This window comes from Vombatus ursinus, unplaced genomic scaffold (genome assembly GCF_900497805.2).
Source record: "Vombatus ursinus unplaced genomic scaffold, bare-nosed wombat genome assembly UNPS02014779.1, whole genome shotgun sequence".
NCBI classification, from domain to species: domain Eukaryota; kingdom Metazoa; phylum Chordata; class Mammalia; order Diprotodontia; family Vombatidae; genus Vombatus; species Vombatus ursinus.
The window spans coordinates 49764319-49782012 of NW_020954557.1; positions in this window are offsets into that span (position 1 = coordinate 49764319).

A 17694-nucleotide genomic window follows, 5' to 3' on the forward strand; every position below is an offset into this window, starting at 1 on the left:
ATTACCATTTCATTTCTCTCTATCAGAACATTCACAGAAAAGAGGCTAATAAACTTATTAGTGTTAAGGTATGCATGATTTTTTAAAGTCAATTACCTCTCAGGGATATTTTGATTTTAAAAATCAAAGAACAAATTTCAGGTATTAACATATCTGTCAGATAGAGGCACCTGGAAGGAGGTATGGATATGAGGGGGTTCCCCGATAGAATACCATCTATTCCACAAAAATTTAGGGGCAGCTCTGAGTTTATCTGCTATCAGAGTTTTTACCCTCACTTTTATGCTGATGATTTTTAAATTCAAAGCTCAGTCCTGCATATCTAATATATTATAGACATTTCCATTTGGGAACTTCTACCATCATTTCCAAATCAATTGGTTCAATAGTGAAATTTGTCATATTTTCTCACCAAATGGATTCCCTTCCCATCAACTTTCCTATTATGCTATTGGTACCACATATGGGTTTTTTTTTTGGCTTATCTCTCTTATTCATTCTTTATATGCAGCATATCCTATCGATTCTACCTTCAAAATATTTATATATGTATTTTTGCCTATTGGTTCTCCCTTATACAACCCATATCATCTCACCTCTTCAGTAATTCAATGCTCTTTTAAATGGCCTCCCCCTTTTCATTCTTTCTTCTTGCATATTACCACCGGATACTTTTTAATAACACTGAGTTCATCTCATCATTCCCTTGCTTAGAAACCTCCAAATCTTTATATGATCGAGGGCAAATTCCTCCTGGCATTTGAATGAACACCCAGCTTGATTCTGTCAGTACTCTCTACCACAAACTGTTTTTAGCCAGGTTCCTCTGTTAGTTCATTCATTCATTCATTTCTCTAGCAGAGATTGATTGAACACATGTAATCTAGGCATATAAGAGTACTTGGGGACACATAGGAATGATACGGTGTGGCTCTGCCATCAAAGCTGTAGCTGGGGCATGAAGACATTACTATGTGAAAAGTTAAATAAGAATTGTTGTTTTTCAGTTGATTGGTAATGTAGGACCCTTTGCGATCCCTTTTGGGGTTTGCTTGGCAAGGATACTGGAGTAGCCAGTATTTCTCCAGCCCATTTTACAGATGAGGAAACTGAGGCAAACAGGGTTAAGTGACTTGGCCAGGGTCACACAGCTAATACGTGTTTGAGGCCAGATTTGAACTCAGAAAGATGAGCCATCCTTACTCCAGGCCTGGCACTCTGTCTACTGTGCCACATAGCTTCCCCAAACAACAATATGAGATTTAAATAATAATACAAAAATATCAATACAAGGCATATTCATGCCATACTTCCTACTTTCCTTTTTCTTACTCAAACATGGACTATCCTTCCATATAATTCCTGATTATTGAAATTCTGATTGTCCTTTGAAGCCCGGCACAAAATCCAGCATCATTTATGAAGTCTTTTCCAACTAGTCCCTTTTACACTGATCTCTCCATCTTCTGAATTCTTCTAGCAGTCATTATCTTTCTGACTGTAATATAATATAGGGCTTAATGATATGTCACATTTGCGTAGAACAAAATTGCTTAGAAAAAGGCTCCTTCATAACCATCCTGAGCTACACAGAACAATTGTCATTATTCAGCCCCATTTTAAAGATGAGGTATCTGAGCTGCAAAAGGTTTAAGTGACTTGACCATGCTCACTCAGCTAGTAAGTGTTTGGCTTATTCCTCTCATTCACTCTTTATATGCAGCATATGCTATTGATTCTACCTTTAAAATATTTATATATCTATTTGTGCCTATTGGTTCTCTATTCTGGGACCCGTGTTATCTCATGTCTTTAGCAATTCAATGGTCTTTTAAATGGCCTCCCCCTTTCTAGTCTTTCCTCTTGTATATTGCTACCAGGTACTTCTTAAAACACTGTCATTCCCTTGCTGAGAAACCTCCACTTCTTTATGTGATCAAGAAAAAAACTCTGGACAAGCTAGGGTTTGAATTAAAATCTTCTGATTGTAAATCCAGTGATCTTTCCTCTACAGCTCACTGACTTAAGGGCAGAGGCCATGTATTATGGACAGATAGTCACACAGTGGATAGAGCACTGGGACTGGAGTCAGGAAGACCTGAGTTCAAATGTGGCCTCAGACACTTACTAGCTATGTGACCCTGGGCAAGTAACTTCACCCTGTTTGCCTCAGTTTTTTCATCTGTAAAATGAGCTAGAGAAGGAAATGGCAAACCACTCCTGTATCTTTTGCCAGGAAAATCTTGAAAGGTGTCACAAAGAGTTGGACATGGATGAAACGATTTAACATCCATCATCCATTTTCCTTACATTATGAAATGACTATAGTTCTGTGCATTGAGAAGGTAAGTATCCAATTAATTTTTGTGAAATGAATGACCCAGATGATAAGTTTGGGTAAAGAAGGTGTGAAGGTAGAAATTGCCTATTTGTTTGAATAGGTATGGTGGGCCAAATTGCAGGGAGACTAAAATGACAGAAGAATAGTTTGGATTTCATTCTATAAGGAAGAGAGCCATTAGAGGTACTCCTTTCTTCAGTTGTCCTCTGATTGCTTGATATGTCTTCCCAAATGGATTATAAGATCCTCATGGATCGGAATAACATCTTCTAAGAGCCACAACCAACTATTCCTGAGTCTGGGGAAACCACTTGGGGAAAAGAGGAGACCATAAGGACAGGTCTCAGATCTCAGACCAGCAAGTTTTATGCTAGGGTGGGGCAGGGGGAGAGATGCCATAACATGAGCGGAGACAGATGCTCTGACAAGAAGACAAGCCTCTTTGGATGGAGATCTTGGGATACCACGAGGCCACTTCCTGGGAGGCTAATGATGAGACATAGAGCAAAGTGGTCCAGTGAATACAGGGAATCATCTTATGTGCTGATGGAGAAGCAGCTGTTAATATAGCATCCTATTTAAATTATTGGAGGGCAGCTAGGTATCCAGCTAGGTGGATAAGAGCATTGAACCTGGAATCAGGATGACCTGAGTTCAAATATGACAGTTACTAGCTGTGTAACCCTGGGCAAGTCACTTAACTCTTTTTGCCTCAGTTTCCTCTTCTGTAAAATTATCAAGAGAAGGAAATGGCAAACCACACTAGGATCTTTGCCAAGAAAATCTGAAATGGGGTTACAGAGAGCTGGACATGACTGAACAACAACAAAAATTTAGAATATTTATTGTTGCTAACTGGATGTTAAGATCAATTGGTTCTGCCTGCCGAAGTAGTAGTGCTGCTACTACGACTACTTCCCTAAATCATAGTGTTCTGGTGCAATACTCCAATTTCCCTAACCTAGTTATGGTTCTCTATCTTTAGTGTTTTGTGTCTTCTATGGTGATGATTGAAGTGCTAGGTACAGAGAAGAAGTTCTCAGCAAATTTTCATTGAACTGAAAACCACTTCACCTTATCACAAACTAGGTGTTAGCCCAACAAAAATTTATAGTTATTATTTTGTAATTAGTGTTAATGTTGGACAGCTAGGTGGCACAGTGGATAGAGTGCTGGGTCTGGAAGTCAAGAGGACCTGAGTTCAAATCAAATTCAGCTTCAGACACTTATTAGCTGTGCCGCTGTGGGCAAATCACTTAACCTCTGTTTGCCTCTGGAGAAGGAAATGACAAACTACACCAGTATCATTGTCAAGAACACCCCATGGATAGTATTGGTGTGATATGGTCCACGTGATCATGAGGAGTCAGACACAAATGAACAATAACCACAATGTCAACATTAAAAATTAATCATTTTAAATAAATAATTTATTGAATATATAATTTCAAAATAAGAGACCCATGTTAATTCCAGGTTTATGCTTTTTTGTTCGTTATGAAATTAACTTCTTGTCCTTTTCTCTTTCTTAATGCCAATCAAAATAAGAACCACACAAATGTCCATCCTCTCTTGACTTTGAAAAGTTTTTAGTTGTTCTTAGTCTTGAATGTTGAATAGCATGGCAGGCACTTTTCAGAGAGGTTCCCCTTTCTTTCCCACTCTCTGCTTCCATGGCACATACAGAAATAGAGATATCAATTCTGCCTTATGTCTGTCATTAAACAGCTTTCAAGGACTCAAACTTGTCCTGTTACTAGTCTAGCATTTATGGTGCCTGCATACAGCATTTTGAAGAAAATCATTCTTAATTCACCATGCAGTTATTTTATTGAAATATGAAAAAGATGGAAACTTTGACTATCAAAAAGAAATTTAGTATTAGGTGGTAATAGCATCCACACATGCTTGTATGAATAACAGCATACACATACATACATACACAAAATTGCGTTCTCCCAGAATGAATTACCAAATAGATATTGTTAGGGGACAAAGCTCAGACTCTCAGTCACATTGCCTCTAAGTAAATATCAAAGAAGATTTTGGTTTTCTGGGAAGGAAACATCTATCCTGATTATTAATTATACTGAATAAGAAGATTTGTTGTGGTTGTTCGGTTGTTTTGGTCATGTCCAACTCTTCATGATCCAATTTGGGGTTTTCTTAGTCTTAGCAAAGATACTGGAATGGCTTGTCATTTCCTTCTCTAGATCATCTTATAGGTGTGGAAATGTAAACTGAGGCAAATAGGAGTAAGTGATTTGCCTAGGGTCGCATAGCTAGTAAGTGTCTGAGGCCTTATTTGAACTCATCAAGATGAGTCTTCCTGATTCTAAGCCCAGTGCTCTATCCACTGTGCCATCCAGCTGCCCAAACAAGAGGTTATTTATCAAATAAAATAGAGTGAATTGGTATGAGACTAGACTATCTAGGATTATTACTAAAGGACCAAGGTTGGTTATCTGCCTGTCTAAGTAATCCTCATCATGCTGGTAAGCACTCCCTCCCCACCCCCCCCACAGCCTTGCTATCTGAGGTGGCCTAGACCAAAGGTATCAAATGCATGCCAACAGAACTGGCTGTCAATCTTCTCAAGTACAGCCAAACCAATATAAAATATAATTGGGAAATATTTAACGGAATAAATAAAAATACAACAGAGTATAGCTAGTGTTCATATGTGATTTTCTAAGTCAATATGACATGAAGACATCCTCATGTATGGGTTAGTGGTATGTGTTTCTACTTGAGTTTGACAATGCTGGCTTAGATTATCTGACACTGTACCAAGGGTATGCATTTAGACCAGGGTGTTTGCAGAGCTCCACAGGCTGGTAACCATTCTAGGAGATTCAATCAGTGTCTAATTTAGACTCACACAGCTGGAAAGTCCTTGAAGATTGATATGACGCAGGAGTTTCTTAGACTGATACAGTCTTATGTAGACTGACGCAGTCTCAGCTGATGCAGAGTGAAGAAAGCATTAAAAAAAATGTACAATGACTAATAATGCAAATCAAAACTCTAAAAGACATCACAATTCAGATTAAATATAAGGATAAAAAAGACTTTAACGTGCCATAAGAAACTCTCAAGTCACATCACTCTTCAAGCAGCAACATGGTGTTGTGGAAAGAGCATCCAGATACAAGTCAGGAAATCTTGAGTTCTAATCCTGACTCTGCTACTGTTTATGTCATATTAAAGAAAGCATGTCACTTCTCTGAATTTCAGTTTTCTGATCTGTAAAGTAAAGGGTCTGGGCTAGATCAGAGTTTCTTAACCTGGCATCTATGAATAGGAACTTTAAATTACATTTGTAATTGTATTTCAACGTCATTGGTTTCATGTGCAATCTTTTGTGTTTGATTTATACATTTGAAAACATTATTCTGAGAAGAAGTCCATAGGTTTTGCCAGATGTTCAAAGGGGTCCATGACACAAAAAGGCTAAGAACCCCTGGATACTTGGATACTCTCTCTTCTGATTGGAGGGCTACAGGGTGGAGCATGTAACTCTTCCCAAATCCTTCTTTTTCAGAGGGCCCTGACTGGACTTCCAGCTCACTCCTCTTTCCATTTGCAGTTCTACCTGGTTTCAATATTGTGGAACAAGATATCTTCTATCTGATACTCCCCTTGTTTCTTCCTTCCCCCTTTTAAGCTTTTGTGTATTGTATTCTCCCATTAGAATGTAATGTCCTTGAGGGCAGGGACTGTCTTTCTTTTTCTTATTTCTATTCCCACATATAGCATGGTGTCTGGCATATAACAGGCACTTGATAAATATTTAATGAATTTAATTGGACCCCTGGACTGGACAGAATTAGACTTTTTCCTGCAAAAGATCAAAATACCCAAATAGCCTGATAAACTTCTTGAACACAGGAACTATTTTTGTTTTTGTCTTTGTATCCCCAGCACATAGCATACGTCTTGGTAAATAACAGGAACTTAAAAAATCCATGTTGGATGAGTGAATGAATGAATGAATGACATTGCCTAAATATCTCACCTTTGAATTTTCAGAAGTGAGTTGACTCTGCTTCAGTTTTGGGACCCTAGCAGAGTCTATGAGACAGAAGAGAGCTTTCTTGGCCTGCCCAAGTACTATCACAGGAGTCTCAAAGACTGGAAGGTTACTCTAGGCTTTGGGATGAAGCCATAGTGACATGCTAGGAGAGGAAGGGAAGCTTCTAGACATCATATGAGGATGTCACTGGGATCTAACAATACAAGTACTGGTCATTCAGTCATGTCTGACTCTTTGTGACCCTACCTAGGGTTTTCTTAGCAAAGATATTGGAATGGTTAGCCCTTTCCTTCTTCAGTGGCTGAAGGCAAACAGAGATTAACTGACTTGCCCAGGGTCACACAGCTAGTGAGTGTCTGAGACTGGATTTGAACTCAGATCTTCCTAACTCTAAGCTAAGCATTCTGTTCACTGAGCCATCTACCTGCCTCTGCTGTTAATCCTTAGGTGATATCAACTTTATGAAATAAATAATATGGAAAGCCTAAAGTAATTTTTCTTCTAGAAAACACATTTCTATGATCTCAAATCCACATATAGATATGAGTACATACAAGGATCATATCAATACTTTTAATACATAAATGTCATAAAATAATCAAGATATTCAATCAAATTTGAAGGAAAAGTCTGTTAATGATCTAGTTAATGATTTAACTAGATTTTCTTTCACAGTTTCTTGAATTTCAAAACATTAAGAAACAGATTAGTGTGGAGGAAAAAATCCCAAGCTTTTACCTTCATATGAGAACTTCTGCTCTTCTCTCAAAGTGTAGCTGCCATGTTTTCACTCAATCCCACTATTCTGAAGCTGATCAATTCTTGAAGTTTCTCTAAAGCAAAGGGAAAAACATAGATGTTCTAATGGAGACAAAGACAAAAATAAAGAATCATCTTTAAAGAGCTTCTCTGTGAAACAGCAACGCACGATTCTACGTTTGAAGATGATCAGATTCTTTCTTTACCACATGACATAGTTTTCCCATGGTATCTCACATCAACCATAGGCAGAGAAGATAATCAGAATTTTTTGGACATCTTATTTGTTGGAGAGTTCTATTAGAACTACTAACATGATTTATCATCTAGCCTTACCCACCTTTGAGACTAATCCTCTCTTTTCCCATTATAAAGTCATATTAATTCCACATTGTCTTCTCCAGGGGAAATTAGGACTTTCCACAATTACTTACTTATTTTCCCTAGACCACAATTTTACACTTTGGTCTCATTAGTAATGGCAAGTGTTCCTGCTTGAGAAATAGAAAACTGTTAGGTTTAGACATTCCTGTCTATGGCTTTTCTCAGACTGTTTTATTGCTTTACTGTATTGTGAGATAAAACTAACACATTCTGGTCCCTAATCTCTTGTGCCTATTTTTTTCCTGATCTAAAAATCCCTACCAGAGCCCTAAGTACCCTCATCAAATCTGTAATAACGCTGACCTGAGCCAGTGAAAAACCGCACTCAGCCGACATGTTCTGTAAGATGGCTTTCCATCAACACAACATAACAGGCATTCTCCTCTGGAGCTAGCAAAGAAAATAAGCTGGCTTTGGCAGTCGATCACGGACGGCACTGATGCAATGAATCCATTTTTCACAGACTTTACTTGGCAAACATCTTCTCCACAGTCTGCAAGCCTAGAAAGTTTCTCCCCCCCCCCCCTTTTTTGTTGGCAGGGGCAGCAGGAATATAAATGTTACTAAAAAGAAGTTGGTTTTGGAGTTAGGAGACTGGGTTGAAATCCTCCCTCAGACACTGTCAGTCTTTCAGAGCCTTGGTTTTCTCATCTGTACAAAGGGGAAAAATGTTAACACTGCCTACCTCAGAGCTATATAAATAAAAAGGATAAAAATAAGAAGGTTGAATTCTATGATCTTACAATCTGTTTGGGTACTTCAAAACCTTCTCCTTAAGAATGCTGTCAGGCCAATACAATCCAAAGAGTAATGGGAAGTAGACTTATCTGGCCCTTTCGTTGCACTCATACCCTATTGAGGTACTCTGTTTCATGTACCTTTGGAGTGAAGAAGGCTAAGTGCATGAAGGTAATTGGTGCAGTATAAGTTCAATAACCAGTAAACATTTTATACGTTTGTGAGTAAGACAAGTTAGAAATCACTTTACTTAAGATACTTTTTTTTTTACCAGAGTACTCCATTTCCCTTTAAAAATTCTTGTGTTTACCAGTAATTTCCAGAAGCCAAACTCAGATTATTATTATTTTTTTTTTTAGGCAATTGGGGTTAAGTGACTTGCCCAGGGTCACACAGCTAGTAAGTGTTAAGTGTTTGATCCGAGGTCAGATTTGAACTCAGGTCCTCCTGACTTCAGAGTCAGTGCTCTATCCACTACACCACCTAGCTGCTCTGAAACTCAGATTATTTTTAAAAGTTTCTCTATTTTTTGAAGAACTTTGAACCATGGAGACTTTAAGAAACTTTTGTGCTTATAATTCATCATTTTCTTTCCCAAACCTCGTGTTGATGAAGATGAATTTGTGGAGACCAATTCTTCTCTAGCTCGGTCAGGGAGGAAGTGATGAGTTTTAAAGATGATCTTGAACTGAATCATGAACAAAACAAACCACACTAATTCCCTGAACTTCAAACTGAAATTGACCTGGTTTTACTGAATTATGAACCAAAAAACCTCTAGTGAAATAGTTTCTACTACAACAAAGTCTATTTATTTTTCTGTATTTAATGAATCAGAATTTGATTAAATTCTGTAAGTTAAACTTTAAGCATACCTTGGACATATTGTGGGTTTGGTTCCAAACTATCACAATAAAGTGAGTATTGCAATACAGTGAGTCAGGTGAATTTTTTGGATTCACAATGCATATAGTGTAATGTTTACACTATATTATAGTTTATTAAGTGTGCAATAGTACTATGTCTAACAAATGTGCATACCTTAACAAAAATTGTTTATTGCTAAAAAATGCTAACCATCTTCTGAGCCTTAAGCAAGTCATGATCTATTTGCTGGTAGAGGGTCTTGCCAAGATATTGATGGCTGATGACTGATCGGGGTGGTGGTTTCTGAAGGTTGGGCTGGCTGTGCCAATTTACCTAAAATAAGACAACAATGAAGCCACATTGATTGACTCTTTTTTTCACTTGAACACTTAGAGGCCATTGTAGGGTTATTAATTGGACTAATTTCAATATTGTGTCTCAGGGAATAGGGAGGTCCAAGGAGAAGGAAAAAGATGGGGGAGGGGATACCAGGTGGGTGGAGCAGTCAGAACACATACAACATTTATCTATAAAGTTGACTGTCTTATTATATGGGCATGATTTTTGGCATCCAAAAACAATTGCAATAGTAATATCAAAGATCACTGATCATAGATCACCCTAACAGCTATATCATAATAATGAAAGAGTTTGAAATATTGTGAGAATTACCAAAATGTGACACAGAGACATGATGTAGGCACATGCTGTTGGAAAAATGGCACCGATAGACTTGCCTGATGTGGGGTTGCCACAAATCTTTAATTTGTAAAAAACACAATCTTTGCAAAACACAATGAAGTGAAGCACATTAAAACAAGGTATGCCTGTATTTCATTCAGTTTGAATCCCCATTTTAGCAAAGCTCAGTTATCTTAGAGTCTAATGGCAGCTTATATCCGTAACTGTCCCTGTGGAAAACATGATGGTAAACAATCCTCCTTCTACAAGTCAACCTCAGCTGGGAAGACAGGTGCAGATGCTCCTGGTGACTCTGATGCCAGTGAGGGATTTGAAGGCTCTCCTAACAATCAGCAGTATGCATATTAGTTATAACTCCAAGCCCATGACAGCTGCAATATTCCACATGCAAACAAATTACAATCATGAATGGGGCAATATTCCAACATAGAAGGTTTTCAGGTAAATACTTGCACCTATTTTTTTTCAAGGGGAAATATATGCAAATGCAAGTCTTTATTCATGATGAATTATATGAACCAAAATATTTTTTTCTTTTTAAAAAATGGAATTGACTATTTTTCAAGACAATGAGATTTCCCTCACAAGAAGTATGCAAGCAGATGTGGGATGATCATCTGTCAGCAGAGAGAATTCCTATGGGGAGTTGGTCCAGATAGCCTCTAAGGTCTCCTCTTCTAACTCTAAGAGTCCATGTTTCCAAAAGCCCGAATTCATTCGTTATTTAATCAAAATTTTAGTGAGCCTGAAAATTTACTTCAGCCTAAAGAGACACAAATCATATTTTCCCTCTCTTGGTTTACTAACTTTATTGTTGGAAATACTTCACTTCACCAGAGAAAAGGAAAACAACATAAAAGAAGAAATGAGAAGATAAATGAGATGAAACAAATAGAAAGTAAGAACTACATAAAATAATTCTACTACTAATGAAGACTTTTTTAGATTAATTCCAAGAGGGTTTTTCTAAAGATTCTTAGCTATACTTTTATGGTAGTGTAGAGTCAAATTCACATAATTTTAAAAGAACGATTATGTAAAATCATTCTATACATATTTTATCAGTACTTTATCTAGACACAGATAGTATTTACATATATATATGTATATACGTATGTATACATATATACACACACATATTTGTATCTAATAGTAGCCATCTCTAGGGTGGGGGTGGGAGAGAAGAAAAAAAGGGAAAAAAAGAAATTTACATGGTAACTTTAATGTATATTTAAAAGGAATAGCAAGTTGTACATAAAATATCTTTTTATACAAAAAAGGATGATTATGGAGGGAACATGCTAGGAACTATGCTTAACTGAAAGAATGGTTATGGATTGAGAATGTTTAATTTAAGTTAGCGCAATAGTGGACAACACTCATGACTTCCAACTAGTCCTCATAATGTCACTTCCAGTCTCTGACCTAATAACCATGATTTGGAACAAGTTCCATTAATAGGGAAAAAATGCAAGAGTTTAAACATGGCACTGAGGACTAAAAGAAGACTGCAGACAGTTATCTGAAACACAGAGCCCTTTTTATGTATTCACAGAAATCATAATCAGGCTTCAGTTGGTGCTACGCTGGTGAGATGTTCACTGTTGTTTGTCTCTGTTTGATCGTCCATCTGGGCAAATGGAATATTTAGCAGACATACTTTCTTTTTCTACCTATGATTCCCCCCACCCCATTCCACATTTTATCACATTTTATTTTAATCTTGGAGATGTTTCCCAAGACAACATAATTAAAGCAGTTAGATCTTTCTATTAAAAAAAATCCCCATAGGAATACTGCTGATTTTTTCCCCTTTCTACCTTTTTTGCTTATCCAATGGACATACTCCCTTCTGCTATTCATAATCCTGTGGTCAGTCTTTGATAGCATTTTACTCAAATATGTCATATAATAAGAAAGATTATTAGGGAAGGTATGGTTTCTAATACATTTGAAAAAGGGACCAGAAGAAGGTTCATATATATATATATATATATATATATATATATTAAAAAAAAACTTTTATTAAGACCCTTGTGTGTTTAATCAGCTAGTCAAAAACACCTACCATATTCCAGAAACTGTGCCAAACAAGTGCTATCCAGACTCCATTATTATCCTACCATGGTGCCCCATAGTGGCAAATATAAGACCTTGGGTTCTCAAAGGTGACACAGTTCAAGTTAAAGCTCATGTAGATTCTAGGAAATCTTTGAGGATGGGCATTTTGTAGACTATCTTTTGAATTGTGAAGTGGTTGAGATCTGAATTGGTGGAAAGTACACCCACTTGACAAAGTTATAGGCAACTACTATATAAAGAATTTACACTGGAGGACAAAGCTTGGATCAGTTGAAGTCCTTACAGAACTTACAGTTTGGTAGGTGGAGACATCAATATGGATTCTGAAACTATACAATATTACATACAAAAAGCATTATAGTTCAGTACTTCAATGATTTAGTTATGTGTGTACTTCATTCATTAATGAAGGTAATAATTAACACATATACTTTTTAAGAATCACATCTAACTCTTGTCTGTGTCCTTCCAAAAATTCTCCATAGAGGCTCTACTCAATGTATTAGAGCTCTTCCTCTAGGCCTTTTAATATTTCATGGGTACCAGTGTAGGAATAAATATGCTTATCTCTTTGTTATCCCTTTGTCCCTATATGACTAGCCTACTTCCTTTTCCATTGATTCAAATTTTTAGGTCAGTTCTTACACACAAGTAGGGACAAGAATAGAGATTGGACCTACGACCTCATTGATATAGGATACTCCTGTACCAATGCAGATTGGCACTTTCTCTGTAATTTAACACAGGGTCTTGAACATAATAAGTGCTTAATAAATGACTGTTGATTTATTGTTAACTTACAGTCTTAGGGAGTCACCTAGAGTATTTAGAGGTTAAGTGGCTTATCCCAAATATGTCAGAGGTAGATCTTGAATCTAGTTCTTACTGGTTCCAAGATCAGCTTTCTATTCATTACATCATGCTAAACACAAATAATTGTTGCTCAAATACTGCAGGATACCCATGTCCATGATGTATCTATTGTTCCTTGAGTCATCTATAATTTTGACTTCTCAGAGACTGGGATGTTCCATGAGTCACAGTTATACAGTATATAGAATATTAGGATTTAAAAGACATGTGTCGAGAAAAAAATTCTAGATTGCTGAAAGTTCTACACAATTTCCCAAATTCAATTCAGCTTGCTATATATGTGCTGCCCATCCAATTGCATTGCATAGTTGGGGTAATATGAATTTTCATCTATTTGCATTTTTGCCATGCGGATTGTTAGGCTGATTTCTTTTGAGTGCCTATGCATCTCACTAAGGAGGCCCAGTAGGATTATGGGACTTAATGTTGTCAGAACAATGCTATCCACAAATAGGAACATCTGGCAGATGTGTTCTCCAGTTAAGTACATTGGAGAGTTACAAAACAAAGTGCTATGGGAAGTTAGTGGGTAGACTGCTACCAACTGAAGGAATCATGGATTATTTCTTGGAGGAGGTAACATCTGACGTGGGTTTTGAAGGATGGCTAGGAATTCACAGAATTTGAGAGCTGGAAGGACCTTGGCAAGCCAGTACAACCCATACATGAAATAAATTCCTCCTCTAACACTTTCAATGAGCAGCTGTCAAGGCAGCCCCTTCTATTTTGGGATGGTTTTCAATAGATGAAGAAGGGGAAAGAAGACATTTCAAGAATTAAAAAAAAAACATTCTGAGAAAATGCAAAGAAAATCATGAGTGTTTAATGCAAGCTCAGGGAATAAGGTGTTGTGAAGTTTGACTGTAGTGCAGAGTGCTCAGTGGTGTGTGTAAGAGAGGTTGTCATTCAAACCCTAACCCTAATTCTCTCATTGGCTGTCCCCTCAGTCAACTTGATAACAGAAAGGGTAGATTTCTATCTGAAGGGTACATCTCTGGTAAAATAAGGGTACAGCCTAATACCTTGCTGAGAGGATGCAGGGGACTTGTATGATGGCACCTAAGACTTCCTCAGTCTAAAATGTTGTGGTGGGATGTAGAGGTAGTTTGTGGTGGTGAAACATGAGATAAGTTCACACAGTAAATGCACTTGCAGCATCATGCACTTTCCATTCTGGCAGATCTCAAAGCAGGCCACACAAAAAGGGCCAGAGTTTGCTCTACAAGAATTTGGTCTGTAATAACACTATTAAAAATAGCTAGTATTTACATAGAGCTTTAAGGTTTACAGAGTGCTCGACATATGTTATCTCATTTAACTATCACAACACCCCTGTGACATAGATGCTACGATGATCCTTATTTTATAGATAAGAAAACAGAGAGGGTAAATAGTAGTGTCAACATATGTTGTAAGTTTCTGAGGAAGAATTTGAACCTGAGTCTTCCTGATTCCAAGTCCAGTGTTCTATTAATTATTCCACATCCAAAATTATGGGACAAAGCTTCCCCTCTCATAGTTTTGCAGCACATCCATATATACAGAAAGCAACAATTTGGCTAAGCAGCCCCAGGTTTGATGGAGCTGTTAAATCTCACGAGTGTGTATCTACTTGGCAGATTCAAGGCATTTTTAAAGTGGAGAAAAAGTACAACTAATGACTTAAGTCATTGATAATAGCTAGTAATAATAGGTGACATTAAGATAGTGCTTACGATATGCCAGGCACTGTGCTAAGCACTTAAAAATTATTATCTCACTTGATCCTCACAATAACCCTGGGAGTAGCTGCTTTTATTGTCCCCATTTTACAGATGAGGAAACTGTAGCAAAGCGAGGTTTGCTATTAAACTACCTAATAGTTCAATATTAGCTTCAGTGAAATTCTATATTGTTTTTTAGCCAAACTGGCTTGATAAGACTCATCCCCAATCCCACCCTCACCCTAGGGTCCTCAGTTTGTTAATGCTCCTTCAGGGTGAAGGGACCATGTCCTGTGGTTGTTTGTCCTTCATTTTCAAAGAAGATCAATGACATCACAATACTGGAGTAAAATAGTGGCTGATGGGTGATGTCTTGACCTGCATGTAAATTAGATTTAAGTGAGGCAGAGTTGTGCAAAGTTGTCAGTCTCACTCTCTCTTCCAGAGCCATCAAAGTCCAGTGGCAAGAAAAAAGTCAAAGATGACTGGCGATGGTCCGGAATGCAGTGGATCATTTTGGAGTCTTTCATGTCTGACTAAGATCTAAGCACTCCACAATGCCTGCTTCCACTGCCTTCATGGCCATTGGAACAAATTGTTTTTATCCTCCCACTCTCCCGGAGGAAGTCTTCACGTGCTGGGGGTAGACATTATCCTCAAACTGGTTTAGCCCTTCTGCTGAGATGGTTTTACTGTGATGGGGCTGCTGTGCATCCTATAGCTTCTTAAAGCCACAAATTAGAGTTGGGTGACAGGTAGACATCAAAGGTAGATGAGCAGCCTGGCTTGGCAAGCCCTCACACCAAAGGTGCTAGTCCTCCCTGAACACTCCATAAACCCCATGTCTTATGTCTTTATGTATCTCCAATACCTAGTAGAGACATGAATAATGTTTCTTGATAGAGATGGTTATTTACTGGAACTGACTCACCAACCCTACCTGGGCAATTTTTTCTAAGCAAGGAATCAATGAAAATACTACTACTAAGGGTTAAAGCCTAAATACAAAATACTCATACTTAATCCCTTCTAAACTTGACAATTTAATTCAGAACTAAGGGAGATAAATCAACACATGGGTTTCACCCACAGTAATGTTCATTTTCTCCAGAACAATTTTTGTTACTGTCATGTAGATAGGTATTAAAAACATTTAAAGAATAGTTGCTAAATCCAGTTGATTCTTTCTTTGTTCTGTCTTTCTCATCCATTCTCTCCTCTTTACTTCCACTGACAATGCCCCAATTGAAGGTGTCCCCTCTCATTGGAAGGCCTCCAAAAGCTTCCTACCTGCTTGCCCTGTGTCCAGGGCAACTCTCCCTCCTTCAGTCCATCCTTCACATAACTGTTAATCTTTTTTTGTAGAGTATTTTCCTTGTCACATTAAGTTTTATTTTTCTACCTACTCAGATAGAAATAAGATTTTTGGCAGTGAAATTTCTTGAACTCTGGATTACTTAAAACCATTCCCCTTTTGCAGTTTGTGATAGTAACCTCCTGGATTTAAACCCATCACAAATTGTGTGTGTGTGTGTGTGTGTGTGTGTGTGTGTGAGTGGAGTCTTATGACTCCAAGATCAGGACTCAGAATTAGAAGGCAAGTTCTCTGGCTCCAGAAGCGCCTCTAAAGACAACATTGTAAGGCAAGAAATAAACACAGGGAGGATGGCCAAAACCTAGGAGCCAGTAGCTCTGTGGTGGCTTAACATGAGGGGCAGCAACTTGTTTCTCCTTGGCCAGATTTTCTTTATGATTGGCCCATTGGGTCTGCTTCCAAGTCTGCTCTGTGACTTACTATTATGTCATTAGAGTTTCTACATAGGTTTTCAGGTTTGTTTTGTATTAGCCACTTGCTGCAGACCGTCTTCTGATAAGCTTTTGTTTATAAGAAACAGCTCTGAATAGTCATGGGCTCAGCTTCATGGGTGAGTGGCAGTGGCTGTAGTCGTCTGGTATTAAAAGAAATCACTTTGCAACAGAAGATATATGTGGGTACACATATGTGTGGGTATACAAATGCACAGGAATAAGTCAAAGTAATGGATGAAATTCTTGAAAAAAATACTTAAAAAGATGTGTGGTAATGGGAATAGAGCAAATATGCTCTGAATAAGAACACCAACAAAGTTATTTCTGCTTAGTTCTATTTATATGTTACCATATATAACCATAAAATAAATCTAATCAAGTAATTGTGAATCATGGAACAACAATTTCTTTCATTTCTAGTCCTCAGTGTCCCAAGAAGAGGTGGTTCTTTCTGGTGGGAAAATGTTGAATTTGGTTTTAGAGGGTATGAGTAATATTTTACTAATTACCCAAGTAATTTTCAGAAAGTCACTGACCTACTCTGAGACTCAGTTTACTCATCTGTGATATGAAACAACAAATATTTATTAAAAACTTACAACATGTCAGATACTGGGCTAAGTGCTAGGGATACTGAAAAAGCAGTCTCTGGTCTCAGGGATCTTGCATTCTAATTGGGGAAACAATATGTAAGTAATTCAGCACATTCAATATACATTCAGAATAGATGAAAAGTAGTCTCAGAGGGGAAGGCATTTGTACTTGGGGGTACAGGGAGAAGCCTCCTGTAGAAGACAGGATTTGAGCTAATGGAAACCAGAGAAAGTGAGAGACAGACCGCATTCCTGGCATGAGACAGGATTTTTGTGGGTGAGAAACAGCAAGCAGTCCAGTATATTTGTATTGTAGTGCATGTGAAAAGGAGTAAAGAATAGAAAGACAAGAAAAACACAGAGAGACCATGTTTTAAAATGTCTTGAATGCCAAACAAAGGAAACCACGTCTGATCTTGGAAGTAATAGGAGTTAATGAGTAGAGGGTGACATAGTCAGACTTGTGATTGAGGTAAATCACCTTTGAAGCTGAGTGGAGGATGGATTGGAGTGGGGAGAGACTTGAGAAAGACAAATTAGAAGGTATTGCAATAGTCCACGAGGAAGGTAATAAGGGCCTGCTCTAGTGTGGAGGCTATGGGAGTGTAGAGGAGGCATATAGGAGAGATGTTGTGAAGGTAGAAATGACAAGATTTGGCAACAGGTTGGAAATAATGCAATGGATTCAAGTAAGTATTTGAAGATCATATCAATATGGATGACTGGGGAGGAAAATGGTGCTCTTGACAATCATAGGGAGTTTTTGAAAGAGGTTGAGGGGTTTTGAGTAAAAATAATGAGTTCTGT